General features: G+C 37.5%; 1 protein-coding gene across 8 annotated transcripts in view; it reads right to left on the bottom strand.

Annotated features, from left to right (window-relative positions):
- PLEKHA5 (pleckstrin homology domain containing A5) overlaps window positions 1-25,137 on the bottom strand; it is a 303,484-nt gene that overhangs the window by 161,215 nt on the left and 117,132 nt on the right. Inside the window, exon 1 of one of the 8 annotated variants that reach the window (XM_077170234.1) lies at window positions 1,742-2,507. The exons of the other annotated variants lie outside the window; for them this stretch is intronic. The gene's annotated coding sequence lies outside the window, so the exon portion shown is untranslated. Of the gene's footprint in view, window positions 1-1,741; window positions 2,508-25,137 lie in introns of those variants that run through there. 8 annotated transcript variants of the gene reach the window in all.

Here is a 25,137-nt window from a genome sequence, read left to right as displayed (position 1 = left end):
CCAGTCTACAATAAATAAACAAGCAAACAAACAAAAATCAAGCACTGCAATCACATTTATGCCAGCTTTTAATAACATAATATACATATATTTCTGGTAAATTGGTTTCAAAGACCACACAGGACTGATGCATTTTACAAATCCGAAATACTTTTGTTGTTTTTAAAGAGCAATTAATAAAATTTTCTGTCCTGTAAAAGCAACACTTCTTTGTAGAATGACTTACAGCCCTCATGAGTCTTTGCCACAATCAATGAAATAATCTTATTACTTCAAGAACCTTAAATGAACCTCCTATTGCCATGGTAAAGTATCCTACTAAAGATCAGTGGAGATAAACAGGGCGTGTGTGCTGCCCAAGGTCACACAAGTGAGTCAATATTAAAGAAGTGGGAATAGATTTCTTGAGCACTGTCATCCAGTCCTCATCTTTAACTGCTAACCCCCCCTTATCATGAATACACCATCTAAATATACGCCTACCTCCTTTACATGTGCCAATCGTAGAAAATGGCATTGTGGGGGCAGTTCACAAAATAAAGATATTTCAGGAAAGCATCACATAATTGCCTGGCATTTGAAGGTACTAAGTTTTTAGTATTTTCTTCCTAATCCTCCCACCCTCCACACCGTTTTACTGGAACACTTTAAAAATTCCCTACCTGACATTTATATGTACTAGCAAACGTCACTTCCCCCTAAGGAAATAAATATGGTAATTTTATGCTTCCTCTTCAAATTTTCAAAAAAAATCAAATGGCTTATCTCAAATAGAGTGATGCAACTTTAATTTCCAGACGAATACACTGAACGTTTGGTTGCCAAGTTTATCTACTATGAATATATAATCAAAATAATGTTCATTATGAAATGATGATTTTACACATTTTAAATATAAGATGTTATTATGAGAACTTGTTTTTAGCAATTATATAATATAAAAAAAAATCACAAAAATGTCCCCATTAACTTCATGGTAGAACATGAGCCCTCTGGATAACAAGAATAATCACAAAATGTTTAAATAAGATTATCTTCCTAGCAATCACCATAACATGAACTCGGGGAAAACTATTATTATGCTCCAAACACTTCTGTAGCTAATTCAATTACTAAAAATAGAACAAATTCTAAATATGAATACTGTATAATTGCAACAACATGTTTTATAAAGTGCTGTTAATCTCATTTGATTTTAGAGTATTAAAATAAAAACTGATTATATTACAAAGCAAACTTTTATTTTCGAACCACCTATGTGACAATATGTACGTATTACTGCAAAAGATCCTTTCATCTTCTCTAAAGAATTACTGTTCTTATGCTAAATAGACCCCACCTACTACTTTACTAGATACACTGTAGAACTGAGAGCAAAATTTATCATTTCACTAAAATAGAAGAAGAAAGATTAAACCACCCAGAGAAATCCTAAAGCCTCTCAGCAGCAATTCTGCCAGCATTATTCAGCACAAGTGAGCAAATGAAATTTGTGGAGAACAGGAAAGAGTATCATCATAGCAATTTATGAACTCGTCACTTCAGAAATGTACTGGAAATATTTCAGAAGAGTGAGATTTAGATTGCAGGAACAATTTTTTCCCCACCTCAGCTAAGTTATTTATTACATAAAGCTTCAGCTTAACGCTAAAACAAGCAGCAGATATAAGTAAAGACATAGCCTTGCTAGAAATAATTGATAGATTAAAACAAAATAGAATAAAACAGTTAATTAACTCACCAAATAACCTTTTGCTTAAAACCCTAGATTCTTCTCTTTGTCTCAGGCTTCTGGTTTCCAAAGACAAATTACATGCTGACAGAACGATGACAAAAGGGCACACTGTGCTCTCTTTTCTGTTCTTCCCACTAGAAGAAAACTAAACCACACTGCAATCTCCAAGAGTAAGTATTCCATTTGAGCATGCTCAGTATCTAATTTAAATGACTTGGTATTTCCTCTCGGCATGTGATGGCCTACTTCCAAACGGATTCGGAGAGCTGCAAATTCAATGGAAGGCCATTAACTGCAATAAACTAAATGGAACCACCAAATGATAATTCATTTGTTTTTAACGTCATGATTTTTGTGGTTCATTTAACCTGATGTGACTGGAAATGATTATTTCTAACTTTTTTCAAAACAAGTCCTTAGGTTTCAAGATTTCAAGAACTATGCCAACATAAGTATCTCAAAATGCTGGAATGATTGGATACCAAGGATGTGAGCCCAAAAAGAAAATATGTCCACTGATAAATTAAGCAAATCATAAGTCATCCATATGTCAATGTTTAAGGACTTATTCTGTCTTTGCAGATAAAACAATCTACAAACTCTGTAACGGCATTTTAATTTCACCTCTGGAAATATTATAAATTTAGCAAACTGAAATGTTCAGCGTCTTTTTAAAAGTGTTTGCTATCTTCAAACTACAGTGCTAGAATTTTTTTCTTCTATAGAACTGAGCATTGTCAGTAATGATTATATAACAGACCTCATCCAAATGCTGATAAACCTGTGAAACAGGATTTTTTTTTTTTTAATTTTTTTTTATTAATTAAAAAAAGAATTAACAAAACAATTAGAAATCATTCCAATCTACATGTACAATCAGTAATTCTTAATAACATCACATAGTTGCATATTCATCATTTCTTAGTACATTTGCATCGATTTAGAAAAAGAAATAAAAAGACAACAGAATAAGAATTAAAACAATAATAGAAAGAAAAAAAAAACAAAAAAAACAAAAACAAAAAACCTATACCTCACATGCAGCTTCATTCAGTGTTTTAACATAATTGCATTACAATTGGGTAGTATTGTGCTGTCCATTTCTGAGTTTTTATATCCAGTCCCGTTGTACAGTCTGTATCCCTTCATCTCCAATTATCCCTTCTCTTTTTTTTTTTTTTTTTAATTAACGGAAAAAAAGAAATTAACCCAACATTAAGAGATCATACCATTCTACACATGCAATCATTAATTCTTAACATCATCACATAGATGCATGATCATCATTTCTTAGTACATTTGCATTGGTTTAGAAGAACTAGCAACATAACCGAAAAAGATATAGAATGTTAATATAGAGAAAAAAATAAAAGTAATAATAGTAAAATCAAAACAAAACAAAACAAAACAAAACAAAAACCTATAGCTCAGATGCAGCTTCATTCAGTGTTTTAACATGATTACTTTACAATTAGGTATTATTGTGCTGTCCATTTTTGAGTTTTTGTATCTAGTCCTGTTGCACAGTCTGTATCCCTTCAGCTTCAATTACCCATTGTCTTACCCTGTTTCTAACTCTGAAACAGGATTTTTTAAAACCTGTATTTTTATGAACAATTTTTACAAAAATGCCATAAAATCAGCTAGATCATTTGCATGTGTGCATGTGCTATGTTTATGCAATCAAACAAATAATTTGCTTGATTTGGTGAACAGCTAGTTGTAAAAGTTACGGGGTTTTGCATGATGGAAATATGGCCAAGAAACTTATCCTCTGCTCACTATGACCATTTCAATATTTCAGAAATGGAATAGTACAGCTTATATAGACCACCAAAATGAAGCAGACAACTCTTGAATATCCACTTTCCACTTTCACCTATGTTAGACAAGCAAAAATAGGAAGTGTTTCTATGTTTAACACATACAAAGCCCAGGATAGGGCGCCACTGACTGAGGGGGGCTGCCCTTCCACCTTTAAACAGGCATATATGCTAATATCTGCTTTTCCCTTTTTTGCAAACCTTCCTGGTCAGTTATATCACTTCCTATTGTAAACCATACACAGAAAATTGAACACCGAATGCGTGGGAAAGTGAGACGGTACAGGAAGACAATTCCATGGCAGCAGCTAAGATCAGGTACTTCATAGATGGTAGCACAGAATCATTAAAAAGTTCAAGAGGTTGCAAAAACTAAAATGCTAAAGGAATAAAGAAAATCACAAAGAAGAGTTTATGGAACCACATCTAACTGCAACTCCTATCCAGAAAATAAAAGGTGTTAAATTCAAAGAACTACCAACATACCATCATTTTCTTTAGCATTCTAAGTATCTCATTCTCATCACCAGCAAGAGTTAAGCAGGTATAATTACAAGGTCTGTGAGTACTACATACTATACAAGCATCCAATTTCTAAAGAAAAGGACCAAGAAAATAGAGGAAAAAATAAAAGCAAATATCAAAAGACAAAAACAAAGTGTCAATATATGTAGATATGGTTAAATCTAAGTAAGCACTGTATGTATCAGTGTGTGGGTTCTGTAGAGCTTGGCATCTGAAGTACTCAACAAAAGCTCTAAGATCCCTGAATGAGAAAGTGAAAGTTATTTAGTAAAATCAACATAAAAATCTGGTTTTGACCTATACATATTTACTGAGGACGTTTTATATATTAAGCATGGTACAAGGTAATGCACAATGGAAACAAAAACAAGTAGGACTACACATATCTTTAAAGAGCTTAACTAACAGAGATGATGAGGCAAGAGTACAGATAACCAACATAAGGGTATTATGGCAAAAGAGATACTTCAGTGTTCTGGACAGTTTAGACGGAAGAGATTAAACATTCTGATGGGGGGATTAGGGCGTTTTCATTAGCAGTTGAACTTTCTAAAATACCTATACTAATTCCGAGGAGCTAGACTAGGAAGGAGAAGGAAGAAGAGGAAACAGCCAAGTGAAAGGCTGGTTTTGATTGTGGGAACTGGCATGGAGAACAGAAAATGTGTGGCAATATGAGTACTGGAAAGTGAAGGCTGTTGCTACGGGGAAAAGAGAAAAGGGAAACAAGAAGCTAATTATTCTGGAATGGAACTGGGAAAGCAAAGGCAAGATAAAGGAAGAGCTAGAGTCATGTGTTAGAATTATGAGCAGACAGAGCCAACTCTAAGAAAGATAGGTAGGTGCAAAAATGTTCTGGAACATGAATGTTCCTATTAGGGAAAACGGACATTAAATTCAGCCACATCTAACTTTTCAAATTCACTTTTTTGAGTTCCTCTCACTTAATTGCTCTTAACCTCAATTTCCCTGCTTTCCTATACATTCCATTTAAGCATTCTGATTTAAAATTGCAATCATTTTGCAATTACCTTATTCACTGATCTTAATTAGAGGCCCTGACTGTACTTTTTTCCCTCTCATCTTCATCTCTCATCACTCTTTCTTTGATTTACTGACTTGCCCTTTTCCTACCTACAAAAACTGGTAAAATGATTCTCTGACGTTATTCTGATAAGAATGAATGATATTAAAAAATTCAACCAATGATACAGCCTAATTCTATGACAACTAGGTATCCTCTGGTGACTTCACACAATTCTAGAGCATCCACTACAGGCACAGCAGTGAGGAAAATTCTTTCTCCATACCCAACATTCCTTCACTACCTAACCACACAGGAAAGTGGTAGGTTGGAAATGAATGATCTGTGAGCCTTATTATTGCAATGTGGTGTTGTTTAATTTATTCCCATAGAGCCCATCAGAATTATTTGGGTAGCTATGAAAAAAAAAATACACACGCTCAGGGTCCAGAAGCCTTTCAATCTGAACTTTGAAAGTGATGCCAGACATCTTGGAAAAGATTCGTAAATGATTTTGAGACTCCCCTTGTTTAGAGCCGCAGCTCTATGTGTCACTAGTTTACAAAGCGACAAGGCCATATAAACAAATATTTGAAAGACAATGTTAGAGAACTGGCAAAGATTCAATAATTTTGCACTGCATACCAGGAAATATTTAAGTAGAGTTAGAAGTTCAGGTTCAAGAAGGGGAAGGATGGATTCTTAATAAGAGGAAATAAAGAAATAGTGTGGGCAAAGCATAGAGTCAGGAGAAGTGCATGACGTGCTAGGGAAAGTCAGTTTCAGTATGGCTGGGGATGGGAGCTGCAAGGCAGAAAGAAACAGGTGAGGAGCACGGAGAGTGTATGAAAGACTTCTTAAGTGATTCTAGAGTTTGCTGAATAAATGAATGAACGAATTTATCCTCACAAGCATTTCAGAGACACCAAATATTCTGAAGTAATGCAATGACGCAATACTATTTATGCTTTTAAATATACTGCTGATGGCAACTTGTAGAAAATGGATGGGAAGAAAGGTGATTGAGAGCTGGGAGGCTGATTAGTAGTAGGAAATTCTAAGGAAGTACAAAGAAGGAAGAACTAGAAAGGAAATAACGAATTTGAGAGATTTTTAAAGACCAAACAATATGGTGTTGGGCAGGAAGCAGAGGTTAAATGGATGAAAAAGTAGAGAGGATCGACAAGGATGTTGGTTGGGGCAACTGGGTGGAGAACAAGGATGCAAAACGTGGTTATGTGGGATGCATATGAGGGAGAGAGGGTTCAGTGTGGGGAGAGGGAACAAGGAGGGTCAGCTCAGCTTCAAACAGGTGAAGGTTAGCGTCTGACAGTGATCTGGAAATATCTAGGATAGGTAGAAGGAATTATGCATCTGGGGTTCAAAAAAGAGATTAAGGCCAAAGATACAAATTTACAGAATAAGAAGAGAAGCCAGATAAATAGCCTAAGAGGGGAGATCAGAAAAGACAGAACCATTCCATCCATCAATCATGAGATTCAAGAAACCAGGGAAGGAAACCTCAATAAAGGTGGCCAAACTGCCAAGCACAGAATGGTCAGGTAGAGTGATGACTGGACTTGTCCATTGGATGCTGCTACAAATCTTGTGAAAACTATTATAATAGCATTGTGAGGCCAGAAAATCAGCTTTGAGAAGGTTGAGGAGTGGCTGAGTCCTGAAGAAAGCCTCAATAAACATTTGTTTAGTGCTTCCCTTTGCCAGGCATTGCACTAAAAACTTTACATAAATTGTCTCATTTACCCTCAAAACAACACTGTGATAAGTTTGCTAATAATTTCAAATAAAGATGAGAAAATGGAGGCATAGAACTGTAGTATCTTGCCAAATTCATATCACTAGAAAGTGGTAGTGCTGCAGTCTGATTTCAGTTAGATTTTCTTTGTGTCTGCTCTCTTGCTGCCACAATCACTTCTCTATACTGCCTCTCAACCATTGGTGTAAGATTCTCACTTTAAGCATGGCAATATATAACTGCTAACAGTTATAGAATGTCTCAAATATATCAGTTCAATTTGATATTCATAACTTTCCTATGCAACAGATCCCATTATTATTTTCCCTTTTTTACAGATCTAGAGACTGAGGTTCTGTGGTCACACAGATAAGCGAGCTGAGTTGGAATTCGAATACAGGCATTTGGACTTCAAAACCCATGATCTAAAATGAGAGAAAATGGAGGAGGCAAAATGATGGAAAATGATTTTCAACACCTATGGAAATGTGGAAAGAAGTGGGAGAAGGGACTATTAACTGCAAAAGGAAGGGTCTATAGGAAGGCAAGAAGTAATTAACTCAAGGCAAAGGGGACTAACTCAGTTTTTATTGAGTTTTATCGTGGTATAGTTTATATTCCAAAAAATCCATCTACTGTAAGTTCAATGACTTCAGCAAACTTAGAGTTGTGCAATTGTCACGACAATTTTAGAACATCACCCCTTTAAAGTTCGCGCATGTCCCCTTCACAGTTAATCTGCACTCCCACCAGTAGCCCCAGGCAACCCCTGATCTGCTTTCTGTCTCTATACTTTGCCTTTTCAGGAAATTTCATATACATGGAAACATACAATGTGGAGTTCCTGTGTCTAGCTTTTTTTAAGTATCATTAGGTTTTAGACTTCATTCATGTTATACCTTGTATTCATAGTTTGATCTATTTTATTGCTATATAGTATTTCATTATATGAACATCATACCATGTTTTATTTATCCATTTGGCAGTTGGACATTTAGAGTGTTTCCAGCTTAGGGCTATTATGAACAATGCTACTATGAACATTCCAGTATAAGTCTTTGTGCAGACATGTTTCAATTCTCCTTGACAGTTACTTTTAGGAGTGGAATTGTTGGTCAAGTTTACTTTGTACTTTTTAAGAAAGTGCCATACTTTTTTTTCAAAGTGAATGTTCACATTCCCATCATTAATATGTTCATTCTTCCACATTCAACAATAGTTGGAATTAACAATCTTTAAAACTGTAATCATTCTAGCAAGTATTTCATTGTGGTTTTAATCTATGAGTTCTTAATGTCTAATGATGCCGAACATGTTTTCATGTGCTTATTGAACATTCATATATCTTCTTTTAGGAAATATTTGTTTAAATATTTTGCCCATCTTTAAACCGGGTTGTTGCTATCATTATTAATTTGTAAAAATTCTTTACATATTCTGGATATGAGTCCTCTATCAGATACATGATTGGCAAATACTTTCTCCCAGCCTGGGGCTTGTCTTTTCATTTTGTCCTTCAGATCAAAACTTTCAAATTCTGATGAAATTTAATTCATTGATTTTTTTCGTTATGGATCTTGCTTTCCCAGACTCATAGTAAAAAAAATTTCTCCTATTTTTTTTCTATAAGTTTTATAGATTTCATTTGTACATTTAGGTCAATGATTGATTCTGACTTTATCTTTTGTGGCTGTTATGAGTTAAGAGTCTAAGTTATTATTTTTTCCCTGGCATATGGATACCCAATTTTCCAGAACTATTTTTTGAAAAGATTATCCTTTTCCCACTGAATTCCTTTGGCACCTTTGTCAAAATTCCTCCCTTGGTTATGGAAAGGAAAAACCATAAGTACAAAGAATAAAAATATAGACAGATTTGTGGTTGAAGAGGAAGAAAAAGGTAGCCAGTTTATTCCCGATGGCTTATCTTTTTCTCTACCAGGTTGCTCAGTGCTCTGCTAGGAATGAAGAGGAGTAAAACAACAGTCTTTTCTGAGAGGAGTAATAGTTGGTTTGGAACATTTGTTATGGGGAACAGAAAAGTGACTGCACAATAAAGCCAATAAGTTACATATGCTGTTTTCTCTACTAAGTGCTTGGTAACTAAGAAGTGAAGCTGTTCTTAGGTTTGCACAGAGATCCTGAGACTTCCATTCAATCTTCCATTCCCAGGAAGAATGAAAAAGAAATCTACTCAGTAGGAAGGTGAAAAGGATAAAAAGATTTAATTGTGACTCTTCCCAAATGGTGTGAGATTCCACCTAACTTAGAGCATAAAATACAGAATAAGTTCCACATGGTTTCCAAAAAAAATAAAAACTCAAACCCTTGAACGTGTTTTCACCAACAGCATCTATGCTCATCAAGTTTAATGCTGTTTTTCTACTGGGACTTAGGATTTGAGGAAAAAAAACTTTGTAGCATGGGTATTTACATCAAGTTTTATGTCAGCATAGCTGGCTACTGAGGAACTGGAAACCCCCCAAGATCACATCATCATATATTCATGAAACCAGTCCAAAAGAATAATCCACCAGGGGGAAGGGGGTGCAGCAGCAACAGGATTTTGAAAATGAGAAATAAACCACGAGTTAACAACAGCCACTGCTACCACTGCCGCTATTTCCTTCTTTAAGACAAAATGAAGGTACAACACAATAACAATCAGTCACAAACTGCTGACACTATATACATCAGCAAAAGATACCCAATTATATTTCATTGCTTTTTCACTCAAAAATCTACAGAGGGCATTATAAAATAAAGAAAAAGTAGAAGAGCTTTGATTTTTTAATATTCAATTTAATAACAAATGCAACTTAGCATTTTTTCCAAATATATAGGAAGGAAATGAGTCTCAAGAGTTGTAAAATGAAAAAGAAATATTAACAGGAAGAGTCTGTATAAAATCTGGGGCATATATTTGCAAGAGTCTTGGGAAGAGGTATAAATTACTCTGCATGATAATTTGCTACTGTCTGAAAGGAAAGAATTATAAATTATAAAACACTTTCATAAAATAAACTTAAATATTGCAATGACTTACTGTAGTGATAAGCCTTGGCATCTACTCAGTATGTGGCAACATAATGAATAGACCTAATTATACATTATTTTGGGATTCAAGTTCTATCTCTTGCTATAGACAATGATGAGACTCCCATGCTTTACTAGGAAAAAAAAGCAAATACAAAACAATTTTACTACTAAATAAAGGTATTAAAAGTGAAAAGCATTTAGAAATATATTATGATTTCTGGCCCATGCACACCATCACCCCAATACAAAATTACATTATGTAAATAAGAAGAAAAATGGTGGTGGGGCAGGACTGTTCCTGCTTTCTACTAGGAGACAGAACAATAAATATTTTGTGTCCCTTCCCTAGAATCAGAAGTCAAGTTTTTTTTCCATTCTGCCTAATTATATTCTTTTTAAAAAATTTTTTTTATTAATTAAAAAAAATTACAAGAAGCACAAACATTTCCAACACATACACTCAGCAATTCACAATATCATCACATAGTTGCATATTCATCATCATGATCATTTCCCACACTTTTGCATCTATTCAGAAAAAGGCATAAAAAGACAACAGAAAAATAAAAAAACAGAAAAAAAAAATTTTACATACCATATCCCTTACCCCTCACTTTCATTGATCACTAGCATTTCAAACTAAATTTATTTTAACATTTGTTCCCCCTATTATTTATTTTTATTCCATATATTCTACTCATCTGTTGACAAGGTAGATAAAAGGAGCATCAGACACAAAGTTTTCACAATCACACAGTCACATCGTGAAAGCTATATCATTATACAATCATCATCAAGAAACATGGCTACTGGAACACAGCTCTACATTTTCAGGCAGTTCCTTCAGCCTCTCCACTACATCTTGAATAACAAGATGGTATCTACTTGATGCATAAGAATAACCTCCAGGATAACCTCCCGCCTCTGTCTGGAATCTCTCAGCCATTGACACTTTGTCTCATTTCCCTCTTCCCCCTTTAGGTCGAGAAGGTTTTCTCAATCCCTTAATGCTAAGTCACAGCTCATTCTAAGGTTTTTCTCAATCCCTTGATGCTGAGTCTCAGCTCATTCCAAGATCTCTGCCCCACGTTGCCAGGAAGGTCCACACCCCTGGGAGTCATGTTCCACGTAGAGAGGGGTAGGGTGGTGAGATTGCTCGTTGTGTTGGCTGGAGAGAGGGGCCACATCTGAGCAACAAAAGAGGCTCTCTTGGGGGTGACTCTTAGGCCTAAATTTTAAGTAGACTTGATCTATCCTTTGCGGGGTTAAGTTTCATATGAACAACTCCCAAGACTGGGGGCTCTGTCTATAACTTTGGTTGTCAACACTGTGAGAATATCAAGAATTCAACTTGGGGAAGTTGAATTTCTCCCCGTTCTCACCACTCCCAGAAGGGGGATTTGCAGATACTTTTCCACTCACTGATCGAATCACTCTGGGATTCATCGGGGCATCACTCTGGACAAACCAACAAAATCTCATGTCCTACCTGAGATTCCAATGCTTATGGTGTTATCAAACTATCTACATAAGTTATATCAGGAAATGCACTAGTCAAAATATAAATTTTGTAACAAATAAACATTTTTTTGCTTTAGTCTCACACATAAGGTGACATTTTAAAATATTAATTGACATCTATTTTCAGCACCCTGCAGTAATGACATTCCTTTGTTCTTCCTCATGCAAAAACATTTTTAAAATTTGTGCATTTCGTCACTATTATTATACACTCTAGGCATTCCTAGGTTATACCATCTCAATCTTTAACATCTATCTTTCTTTCTGATTTCATTTATGCCCCCAGCCCTCCTCCCTCTCTCATTCTCACATGAAGCTTCATTCAGTGTTTTAACATAATTGTATTACACGTAGGTAGTATTGTGTTGTCCATTTCTGAGTTTCTGTATTCAGTCCTGTTGCACAGTCTTCAGCTCCAATTACCCAATATCTTACTCTATTTCTATTTCCTGATGGTCTCTGCTATGAACAAAATATTCCAAGTTTATTCACTAATGTCAGTTCATATCAATGAAACTATACAGTACTTGTCCTTTAGTTTTTGTCTAGTCTCACTTAGCATAATGTTCTCAAGGTCCATCCATGTTGTTACATACTTCATAAGTTTATTCTGTCTTAAAGCTGCATAATATTCCATCGTTTGTATATACCACAGTTTGTTTAGCCACTCGTCTGTTGATAGACATTTGGGCTGTTTCCATCTCCTTTCAATTGTAAATAATGCTGCTATAAACACTGGTGAGCAAATGTCCGTTTGTGTCTTTGCCCTTAAGTCCTCTGAGTAGATACCTAGCAATGGTATTGCTGGGTCATATGGCAATTCTATATTCACCTTTTGAGAAACCGCCAAACTGCCTTCCACAGTGGTTGCACCATTTGACATTCCCACCAACAGTGAATAAGTGTGCCTCTTTCTCCACATCCTCTCCAGTACTTGTCATTTTCTGTTTTGTTGATAATGGCCATTCTGGTGGGTGTGAGATGATATCTCATTGTGGTTTTGATTTGCATTTCTCTAATGGCCAGGGACGTTGAGCATTTCTTCATGTGCCTTTTGGCCATTTGTATATCCTCCTCTGAGAAGTGTCTGTTCAAGTCTTTTTACCATTTTGTAATTGGATTGGCTGTCTTTTTGCTGTTGAGTTGAGCAATCTCTTTATAAATTCTGGATACTAGACCTTTATCTGATATGTCGTTTCCAAATATTGTCTCCCATTGTGTAGGCTGTCTTTTTACTTTCTTGATGAAGTTCTTTGATGCACAAAAGTGTTTAATTTTGAGGAGCTCCCATTTATTTCTTTCTTTCTTCAGTGCTCTTGCTTTAGGTGTAAGGTCTATAAAACCGCCTCCAATTATAAGATTTATAAGATATTTCCCTACATTTTCCTCTAATTGTTTTATGGTCTTAAACCTGATGTTTAGATCTTTGATCCATTTTGAGTTAACTTTTGTATAGGGTGTGAGATACAGGTCCTCTTTCATTCTTTTGCATATGGATATCCAGTTCTCTAGGCACCATTTATTGAAGAGACTGTTCTGTCCCAGGTGAGTTGGCTTGACTGCATTATCAAAGATCAAATGTCCATAGATGAGAGGGTCTATATCTGAGCACTCTATTCGATTCCATTGGTCAATATATCTATCTTTATGCCAATACCATGCTGTTTTGACCACTGTGGCTTCATCATATGCCTTAAAGTCAGGCAGTGTGAGACCTCCAGCTTCGTTTTTTTTCCTCAAGATACTTTTACTTTCCTCAAGATACTTTTCGGGACACACTGCTATTCCAGATAAATTTGCTTATTGGTTTTTCTATTTCTGACAAGTAAGTTGTTGGGATTTTGATTGGTATTGGGGTGAATCTATCAATCAATTTAGGTAGAATTGACATTAACTATATTTAGTCTTCCAATCCATGAACAGGGTATGCCCTTCCATCATTTAGGTCTTCTGTGATTTCTTTTAGCAGTTTTTTGTAGTTTTCTTTATATAGGTTTTTTGTCTCTTTAGTTAAATTTATTCCTAGGTATTTTATTCTTTTAGTTGCGATTGTAAATGGGATTCGTTTCTTGATTTCCCCCTCAGCTTGTTCATTGCTAGTGTATAGAAATGCTACAGATTTTTGAATGTTGATCTTGTAACCTGCTACTTTGCTTCACTCATTTATTAGCTCTAGTAGTTTTGTCGTGGATTTTTCCAGGTTTTTGACGTATAGTATCATATCGTCTGCAAACAGTGATAGTTTTACTTCTTCCTTTCCAATTCTGATGCCTTGTATTTCTTTTTCTTGTTTAATTGCTTTGGCTAGAACCTCCAACACAATGTTGAATAATAGTGGTGATAGTGGACATCCTTGTCTTGTTTCTGATCTTAGGGGGAAAGTTTTCAATTTTTCCCCATTGAGGATGATATTAGCTGTGGGTTTTTCATATATTCCCTCTATCATTTTAAGGAAGTTCCCTTGTATTTCTATCTTTTGAAGTGTTTTCAACAGGAAAGGATGTTGAATCTTGTCAAATGCCTTCTCTGCATCAATTGAGATGATCATGTGATTTTTCTGCTTTGATTTGTTGATATGGTGTATTACATTAATTGATTTTCTTATGTTGAACCATCCTTGCATACCTGGGATGAATCCTACTTGGTCATGATGCATAATTCTTTTAATGTGTTGTTGGATACGATTTGTTAGAATTTTGTTGAGGATTTTTGCATCTATATTCATTGGAGAGATTGTTCTGTAGTTTTCTTTTTTTGTAATATCTTTGCCTGGTTTTGGTATGAGGGTGATGTTGGCTTCATAGAATGAATTAGGTAGTTTTCCCTCCACTTTGATTTTTTTGAAGAGTTTGAGGACAGTTGGTACTAATTCTTTCTGGAATGTTTGATAGAATTCACATGTGAAGCCGTCTGGTCCTGGACTTTTCTTTTTAGGAAGCTTTTGAATGACTGATTCAATTTCTTTACTTGTGATTGGTTTGTTGAGGTCATCTATTTCTTCTTGAGTCAAAGTTGGTTGTTCATGTCTTTCCAGGAACCCGTCCATTTCATCTAAATTGTTGTATTTGTTAGCGTAAAGTTGTTCATAGTATCCTGTTATTACCTCCTTTATTTCTGTGAGGTCAGTAGTTATGTCTCCTCTTCCATTTCTGATCTTATTTATTTGCATCCTCTCTCTTCTTTTTGTCAATCTTGCTAAGGGCCCATCAATCTTATTGATTTTCTCATAGAACCAACTTCTGGTCTTATTGATTTTCTCTATTGTTTTCATGTTTTCAATTTCATTTATTTCTGCTCTAATCTTTGTTATTTCTTTCCTTTTGCTTGCTTTGGGGTTAGTTTGCTGTTCTTTCTCCAGTTCTTCCAAGTGGACAGTTAATTCCTGCATTTTTGCCTTTTCTTCTTTTCTGATATAGGCATTTAGGGCAATAAATTTCCCTCTTAGCACTGCCTTTGCTGCGTCCCATAAGTTTTGATATGTTGTGTTTTCATTTTCATTCGCCTCGAGGTATTTACTAATTTCTCTTGCAATTTCTTCTTTGACCCACTGGTTGTTTAAGAGTGTGTTGTTGAACCTCCATGTATTTGTGAATTTTTTGGCACTCCGCCTATTATTGATTTCCAACTTCATTCCTTTATGATCCGAGAAAGTGTTGTGTATGATTTCAATCCTTTTAAATTTGTTAAGACTTGCTTTCTGACCCAGCATATGGTCTATCTTTGAGAATGATCCATAAGCACTTGAGAAAAAGGTGTATCCTGCTGTTGTGGGATGTAATGTCCTATAAATGTCTGTTAAGTCTAGCTCATTTATAGTAATATTCAGATTCTCTATTTCTTTATTGATCCTCTGTCTAGATGTTCTGTCCCTATATGAGAGTGGTGAATTGAAGTCTCCAACTATTATGGTATACGTGTCTAATTCCCTTTTCAGTGTTTGTGGTGTATTCCTCACGTATTTTGGGGCATTCTGGTTCGGTGTGTAAATATTTATGATTGTTATGTCTTCTTGTTTAATTGTTCCTTTTATTAGTAGATAGTGTCCTTCTTTGTCTCTTTTAACTGTTTTACATTTGAAGTCTAATTTGTTGGATATTAGTATAGCCACTCCTGCTCTTTTCTGGTTGTTATTTGCATGAAATATCTTTTCCCAACCTTTCACTTTCAACCTATGTTTATCTTTGGGTCTAAGATGTGTTTCCTGTACACAGCATATAGAAGGATCCTGTTTTTTAATCCATTCTGCCAGTCTATGTCTTTTGATTGGGGAATTCAGTCCATTAACATTTAGGGTTATTACTGTTTGGATAATATTTTCCTCTACCATTTTGCCTTTTGTATTATATATATCATATCTGAGTTTCCTTCTTTCTACACTCTTCTCCATACCTCTCTCTTCTGTCTTTTCGTATCTGACTCTAGTGCTCCCTTTAGTATTTCTTGCAGAGCTGGTCTCTTGGTCACTGTTCTAGTTTGCTAGCTGCCGGAATGCAACACACCAGAGACAGATTGGCTTTTAATAAAAGGGGATTTATTTTGTTGGTTCTTCAGAGGAAAGGCAGCTAACTTTCCACTGAGGTTCTTTCTTATGTGGAAGGCACAGGATGGTCTCTGCTGGTCTTCTCTCCAGGCCCCTGGGTTCCAACAACTTTCCCCGGGGTGATTTCTTTCTCCATCTCCAAGGGCCTGGGCTGAGCTGCAAGTGCTGAGATGAGGAATGCCGAGCTGCTAGACTGTGCTACATTGCATTCTCTCATTTAAGCACAAGCCAATTAAGTCAGACATCACTCATTGCAGCAGACACACCTCCTAGCTGACTGCAGATGTAATTGGCAACAGATGAGGTTCACGTACCATTGGCTTGTGTCCGCAGCAACAGAACTAGGTATGCTCACCTGGCCAAGTTGACAACTGAATCTAACTAACACAGTCACAAATTCTCTCAGTGACTTTTTGTCTGAGAATGTTTTAATTTCTCCCTCATTTTTGAAGGACAATTTTGCTGGGTATAGGAGTCTTGGTTGGCAGTTTTTCTCTTTTAGTAATTTAAATATATCATCCCACTGTCTTCTAGCTTCCATGGTTTCTGCTGAGAAATATACACATAGTCTTATTGGGTTTCCCTTGCATGTGATGGATTGTTTTTCTCTTGCTGCTTTCAAGATCCTCTCTTTCTCTTTGACCTCTGACATTCTAACTAGTAAGTGTCTTGGAGAACGCCTATTTGGGTCTATTCTCTTTGGGGTGCGCTGCACTTCTTGGATCTGTAATTTTAGGTCTTTCATAAGAGTTGGGAAATTTTCAGTGAAAATTTCTTCCATTAGTTTTTCTCCTCCTTTTCCCTTCTCTTCTCCTTCTGGGACACCCACAACACGTATATTTGTGCGCTTCATATTGTCCTTGAGTTCCCTGATACCCTGTTCAAATTTTTCCATTCTTTTCCCTATAGTTTCTGTTTCTTTTTGGAATTCAGATGTTCCATCCTCCAAATCACTAATTCTATCTTCTGTCTCTTTAAATTTATCATTGTAGGTATCCATTGTTTTTTCCATCTTTTCTACTTTATCCTTCACTTCCATAAGTTCTGTGATTTGTTTTTTCAGTTTTTGTATTTCTTCTTTTTGTTCAGCCCATGTCTTCTTCATGTCCTCCCTCAATTTATCGATTTCATTTTTGAAGAGGTTTTCCATTTCTGTTCGTATATTCAGCATTAGTTGTTTCAGCTCCTGTATCTCATTTGAACTATTGGTTTGTTCCTTTGACTGGGCCATATTTTCAATTTTCTGAGTGTGATCCATTATCTTCTGCTGGCATCTGGGCATTCAGTCAGATTTCCCTGGGTGTTGGACCCAGCAAGTTGAAAGATTTTTCTGTGAAATCTCTGGGTTCTGTTTTTCTTATCCTGCCCAATAGGGGGCGCTCGTGGCACATGTTTGTCTGTGGGTCCCACCAGTAAAAGGTGCTGTGGGTCCTTTAACTTTGGAAAACTCTCGCCGTGCGGGAGGTTCGCCAGCTGAAGCGGCTTGGAAGAGTGCCAGCCGACCCGGGGGTCTAAACGCGGGGAGGGTCGCTGGCCGCCGCAGCCCGGGAGAGTGCCCAATCGAGTTTCCTAGTCGGCCTGGGGCGCCAAGCGTGGCGGGAGGGCGCCAGCCGCCGCAGCCTGGGAGAGTGCACCGTTCCCAGCCGGACCGGGGAGTCACGTGTTTGGAAGGGACCCCCCCGGTCACCGTTCTCCGCAGTTGGGGATTTCCGACCCAACTCTCTCAGTTGGTCCGGGGGGCCTCGCATGGTGGGGGCGCCAGCCGCTGTGGCCCGAAGGGACCACCTGCCCAATTCTGCCAGCTGGCCTGGGAAGGAGGAAGGGAGGGACTCCGGCCGCTTGCCATCCCACCCGGGAAAGCCCGCACCCCTCGGCGATCTCACCGGAGCTGGTTCTCCCAGACAGTCAGCCGTTCCAGGATGGGATACACCGTCCCTTTGATCTCCGTCGTGGTTCTGGGAGCTGCTCCGTATCATCTCCACTCCCCCAGTAGCTGTTCTGGAGGAGGAAAGGTGAGGGTGGCAAGGCTGTCGAGGACGGTGGCGGAGGAGCTGGTGAAGGCGGAAGAGGGCACGGTGGTGGTTGGAGAGCCACCGGAGCAGGAGGAGAAAGGGAAGGATAAGATGGCCGATGGAGCACCGCCGGAGCAGAAAGGGAAAGAGAAGGGCAAGATGGTGGCGGGAGCGCCGCCGGCGGAGAAGGGGGAAGAGGAGGGCTGGTTGGCTGGTGGCGGGAGCGCCGCCGGCGGAGAAAGAGGGAGAGGAGGGCTGCCTGGCTGGCGGCGGGAGCGCCGCCGGCGGAGAAAGAGGGAGAGGAGGGCTCGCCGGCGGAGAAAGAGCTAGTCTTCTATTCTAATATAACCATTAACATTGTTGTATTGACAAATGTCAACTTATTCCATATTTTTGGCCCTCATCCATCCATTTTATTCACTGAATAAATACTATCAGTGTCAACTGCATTCAAGTAGATACTATATGCTGATAAAGCTTATGCATTGTAGAAAAGTGTTCTTTTTTTAAGGTAATATCTTCCACAATTAACACTGCTATTATATAAAAAGCAAAATTACTCAATATATCAACAAAGATGGCAGACTGGGTTCTTTAACTAAATTACTAAAGTGACACCAGGGTTACCTTAGTTTATTTTTGGGGGGGAATAGTACTTCTGAATAGGTGGCTATGCTGGCTTAAAAGGATATGTGCACTAGAAAAGCCATGCTCTAATCCTGATCCATCTTTTGGAGGTCGCCATTTCTTTTAATCCCGATTCGGCACTGGAGGCTGGAAACTTGATTAAACTATCTGCATGGCGATGTGACACACCCAATTGCGGGTGTTAGCCTTAATTAAAGGGAGATGTGACTCTACCCATTCCACGTGGGTCTTGATTAGTTTACTGGAATCCTTTAAAAGAGGAAACCTTTTGAAGAGAGCTACGAGAACAAGAGCCTATACAGCCAGAGACATTTGGAGATGAAGAAGGAAAATGCCCCCAGGGGAGCTTCATGAAACTAGAAACTTGAGAGAAAGCTAGCAGATGCTGCCATGTTCATCAGGTGCCTTTCCAATTGAGAGAGAAACGCTGAACTTTATTGGACTTTCTTGAGTGAAGATAGCCTCTTGTTGGTGCCTTAATTTTGGACATTTCTATAGCCTTGCTTTAATTTGGACATTTTCACAGGCTTAGAACTGTAAACTTGCAACTTAATAAATTCCTGTTTTAAAAAGTCGTTCCATTTCTGCTATATTGCATTCTGGCAGTTTGCAAACTAGAACAATGGTGGTTTAAATTTTTTCACTATATATATACTTATATATAAGTATATAAGTAATATATAAGTAATCTTATATTCTTAGCAATAGATAAGATTTTAAAGCCTACTGACCTACAAAGAATCAACTATTAAATCATATTAACGTGGTAATTTAAAACATTTGGTCTAACTAGCTGATCCCTAAAAATTTTTAAATCAGTATTGAAACAAAATATCTGAGTCAGGGAGGCTCCTTCTGAGCTCTAAGCACCCTGCGTCGTTCCCCAGGCTCCTGAGGAGAAAGTCAGTGTGCGCTTCTCCTCCAGGCCTTACCTGCACCAGTCAGCGTGTAGAATGGGACTAAGATAATAGACAACAATGAAGATGATGGTAGTCATGATTCTCCTTTTAGAATTTACACCCAATTAGCTCCATACACCAAAATCCCATTTCTTTAAAGGCAAAAGGTACCCTTATTAAGCTCTTCAAGGACATTATTTTGTGTGTGGACATAAGACATACAAAGCACCACTGATAAATTGGATTAGTCCCTGTTATACAACTTCTGCTGTTCCCCATGTGGCTATTTATGACAGGTTTCCAAAAGAGAAAATTAGAAACATGAGGGCTCTTATGACCTCTTCTCACATAAAAACTCATGAAGAGATTATAAACAGGCTAAATAGCACTAAATGGACCACGGAAAAACCCATAACCCAGGCTAAACTCATGGGGTGCTCTGTTGTTATATTTGTTCCCCTTCTCATCGGGGAAGGTATCTCCTGTGTTGGGATAACAGTTGGTATTTGAAAAGGTAGTTGTAGAGTTAGAGATATCTATCTCTGAGCTAGGGTAGGCCATCAGCTCACTAGCTGACAGGTATTGGAACTCTGAAAAATGACAAAATTGATTAGGATTGGATTATATTGGGGCTCCCCAAGGAGGTCTGTATGTACAAGGGGAGGCTCAGTGTTATCTATTTGTAAATGACACCAAGAGGCAGTGACAACAGAAATCCATGCTAAAGAAGCAGCAAATCAGCTTACAGGTTTCCTGAATCTGACTGATCTGAGTCTTTTTGATAGGCTACCAGGGTCACAGGGACCTTGGCTAAGAGATGTCCTAATAGGGGCACTTCTTGTCAACTATATTTATGACTGATAATAAAAAGCCCTGAGGACCCCCTCAGAGCCAAAAAAAAAAGAAATGCCTATGCCTTCTTGAGTTTCTTCTTTATTTTTCAAAATTCCCTACATGGTAGCTAACCCAGATAGCCAATCAGGCCCCTAGTTTATTACCTCTGACCCAATAAAAAAATAAAGCCCACCTGCCCTAAAGCAGGCCCTATAAGATGGACAAACCATCATTCAATCAAAAGCAATCAAGCTAATTTCTTTAAGTCTATAAAAATCCTCTGCAATCTCTAGAACCCTGAATCTTCTTCTCTTCCGGCTTTCTTTGCTGTAGCAAAACTTTGATGTCCCAAATAAAATGCCATAGTCTGAAAACACAACTCCCAATTTGTCTGTCACACAACTTTAAACAAAGTATTGGCCAATGTGGCAAAATGTTAAAAGTTGGTGAAACTGAGTATCTAGGTGAGAGTTTTTCTGTAACTGCCCTGTAAACTGGAAATTATTTCAAACTCCTATCAGTGCATCGTTGCCAGAGGCACTGATTTTGTGCTTGATGTACTTGAGACGGTAGTAGTACCCAGCAACTTCCTCACAAGAATAGGTTTGCTGTGTCTGTGGTTCTCTTTTTAATAGTAGGATCAAGAATCTGCCCCCTCCCCACCACTTTGCTCAATAAACCATTAGTTGGTGTAAAAAAAAAAATCTGTTGATAACTGAAAAAAGATACAGATTTTTAAAGGAGTTTAAAAAAAGGGCTGTTAAGACCTTGTGGTGCACAAACAAAATTAAACTCAGCAAAATACCATAAACGGTCACAGAAAAAACATAACTGTGCTTTTTAAAATTACATCTAGATAGATATACTTCAGTCTTCTTAATTAGTGTACAGAGGGCAAACACCAGGTGTTCACTATGCAGTTATATAAACAGCAACAAAAAGAGAAATAAGATGTCTAAAAAATTAAAAGAACAATCAATAGCAAATGACTTCACAAATTCCTGTTTATCTGGACTATGGAACACGTCATATGCAGTTGTTAAAATAATGAGGCAGAAGTGTGTGTACCATCATGGAAGATTTTGATGGTAAAAGCACACACACACACACACACATACACTATCTTGAATAAAAGAAGCAAGCTACATAAAGAGCAGTAAATACTGATAGTATGGGTGAAGGTTGCTTTCAATTTTTAATTTATACCCTTTTGTATATGAATCGTTTTGCTAAGCATGTACTATGTAATTAACAATAAACAAGCAGGAATCAAAGGAGGAAAGGGGAGACGGGTGGAAGGAAAGAAACGTAAAAGGATAGGAAAATAAAAGGAGTTAGGGATAAGAGGACAGGTACATGGACTAGCAGTGGGGTGTGGAGAGAAAGACTGTGAGATGTCCCCAGATTCAAATCTTAGTCCACCTACTAACTTCGGGAAGTTAAACTTTCTTAAGGTTCAGCTTAGTCAGGTGGTGATTAGGGATAATAGTATTTCTTACCCTACTAAGTTATTTTAAGGATTAAATGGGCCAATTTCTGAAATGTGTTCAGCATAGTGCCTGGTAAAATACACGACAGCTATTGTTAGTTTCTGAATTTAAAATAACTTCAAGTCTAAACTTTTCCCTTTATCCTTTAACCTCAAAGTATATTGTTTTTGGTATAAATTCTTCTCGCTAGTTTAGAAAACTAGATTGTAAAAATTATCCCCAAGTCAACCCAGAATGAGAATACAGGCTGCTGTATTATTAGGAATTATTAAGAACATATTTCTGCTGGGATATCAGCTGCTCATCAGTGTCCAGCTCCTTGTCCTTGCTCATACACCCTGAACCCTGAACCCTGTGCCTCCTACCCAGATATTCCATTTTTCAATTTGTCTCCCATGCACCATAAGACTGGTATCACTTCATGCCACTCTGCTGTACGGTTAGATAGAAGGAGGATATTACTTGGGGCATATCCCCAAAGCTAAACGTCAAGCTGTCTTTCAGATAAAAAATTAAAAACTATAACAATACACCAGCATAGATTTCAGAGTAAAATATAAATGCATATCCAACTTTCATCTCAGTATAAGAAACTGATTACAATTTTAGAGCTGTTTTTTCACAATAAACTAATTCAGTCAACATAACATTCACATCCGCTTTGTCCAGATCTTGGCTTCATGTGTTCCCACACAGGCCCTATTAAGCTCATAAATTATCTTAATATACAAAGTCCTGCTTAACAAAGCATCGTTCTTGTGGATTTTACTATATTCTGTTCCTCTTCTAATTATTAAGACCTTTCGTCTTAAAAAAAAAAGTTAACATTACATCCTCTTTTACAGTTAAAGTTTACTTACATGCTACTGTCCTTGAATTTATGCATCCCATTAACTCACATAACGTAATCTGCAATGTCAAAGTCTAACTTGGGAACAGAAGTTAAGGAAGCTTTTCTGCCAGTAGTCAGATAGTAAATATTTTAAGCTTTGTGGACCAAACAGTCTCTATCAGAACTATAAACAATGCTTGTTGATAAGTAGCATAGATAAGATATAAATACATGAGCATGGCTGTGCTCCAATAAAACTTTATTTACAAAAGTGGGTGGCAGCCAAGTTTGGACCACAGGCCAGTTTGCCAGCTCCTGATCTAGAGTATCATTTGTCATAGGAATGCCTGCGTGCTAGTCTGAAAGTACTGTGTACCCCACAAAAGCCATGCCTTCTAACTCCAATTCAATACTGTAAGGTGGAAATGCTTGTGATTAGATCATCTCCACAAAGGTGCGGCGTGCCTGTGGTTGTGGCCTTGATTAGTTTATTGGAGTCCTTTAAAAGGGGAACATTTTAGAGAAACCTCAGATGCAGACACCTGGAAAACAGCTGCTTCAGAGCTGACAGAGACACGGATATTTGGGAGATGTCTGAGTACAACAGAGAGAGCAAATGCCTAGACACGGGCAGAGCCCAGCAGATGTCACCGTGTGCCTTCCTTGGAGATGTTAAGCAGGCCAGAACATGAAGAGAGCCAAGGGAAGCCAAGAGATGAAACTTAGCCCTGGAGAAGAAAAGTAAGTAACCCCTACTGGAAACAGAGGCTGAAAGCAATGGAGCCCAGGAGCAAAGGATCAGCAGATGTCAGACAGGTGCCTTCCCAGCAAAGAGAGGTATTCCAGACAGCATCAGCCTTTTTTGAGTGAAGGTAACCTCCTGCTGGTGCCTTAATTTGGACATTTCAAGGCCTTAGAATCGTAACTCGCAATTTATTAAATTCCCATCTTAAAAACTGTTCCATTTCTATTATATTGCATTCTAGCAACTTAAGCAAACTAATACAGCCTATGACAGGCTTGTATCTATTCCTTAAAGGTTTAGTAGAACAGATGTCTATGACCAATTTCTTTAATATTAACAGGTCATTTACTTATAAATAATTAGTATCACTAATTAATTTTACTAAGAGTAAATGGTGTTCATTGTTTCAAGAAAAAATACAAATATATAAATAATCTGACAAAGAATCTTAGAAAAACAAGTTGTAGTTTTGTGAGGCTTTATTAGCCACCATTTATTGTTTTCTGCAGATATACTTCTTTTCTTTTTAAAAATATTTTTATTATAAGCAACAACCAAATGTTTTTGACATACAAACATTCTTGACATGGTTATAATCAATGGCTCACAATATCATCACATAGTTGTGTTTTCACCACTATGATACGATCATTTTTTTTGAACATTTGCATCTCTCCAGAAAAAGAAAAAAGAAAAAAAACTCATACATGCCGTACTCTGTACCACACCCTTTCATTGACCACTAGTATTTCAATCTGCAGATATACATCTTACCACTGAGTGGCACAGAAATATAAATCAAAAGAGATCACATTAAAAAAATAAAAATAGAAAGAATCCAGTCTCCCTTTCATGAAAGAAATGTTCCCATATGTTCTTTTTACAGCTTTGCTTTTACCTTCTCTACCATTTGGGAAGGTAGAAAAACCCAGCAGATCCTTTCCTATTCCTCTAAGTACTCCATTAAGAAGTGACAGCGTGGGAGCACTGATGACTTATCTACAGCACCAGCAGAATGAAGAATGAAAAATAAGAGAGGAATAGATAGTCCAATTTCATCAATCCCTTATTTCACTTTAAAATACTTCCCTTTGAAGATTTCCTGTCTTCTTTATATGGCTCAAATTCATTAGTAGGTGCTTACAAACAGGGTCACACCACGTGGTGTGACCAGCACACAAGGGACCCCCAATGATTCTCCCTTCCTGGTACTCGTGCCTTCTCCGCACTGAATAGACCCAAAACATAACACAGCAGAAATGACAATGCCTGAGATCAGGTCATAAAGTCACCGTGGCTTCTGCCTTGCTCTCTTGGATCATTCCTTCCAGGTGAAGGCAGCCACCATGTCCTGACGAACTGAAGCCTCCTGCCAACAGCCAGAATCAAACTGGGAGCAGATCCTCCAGTCCAAGTCAAACCGTAAGGTGACTGCAGCCCAAATCAACACCTGGGCTACAATCTCATAAGGGACCCTGAGCCAGAACTACCCACCTCTGCCACTTCCATAATTCCTGACCTACGAAAACTGAGATTATTAAATGCTTATTGTTGTTTTAAGTTGCTAAATTCTGGGGTAATTTGTTATGCACCCCATAGATAACTAAGACACAATATTTTCTCATTTTTCATGAAAAACGCATTCAACTAAATCTGAAGCTCAGTAAGCCTAGAAATTTTAGATGTAGATAGGGAGACACTTTGCAACCCAAGTC

The sequence above is a fragment of the Tamandua tetradactyla genome, chromosome 7 (assembly GCF_023851605.1).
Source record: "Tamandua tetradactyla isolate mTamTet1 chromosome 7, mTamTet1.pri, whole genome shotgun sequence".
Lineage (NCBI taxonomy): Eukaryota > Metazoa > Chordata > Mammalia > Pilosa > Myrmecophagidae > Tamandua > Tamandua tetradactyla.
Note: the sequence above shows the minus strand (reverse complement) of the source record. Positions and strands in the feature narration are given on the sequence as shown.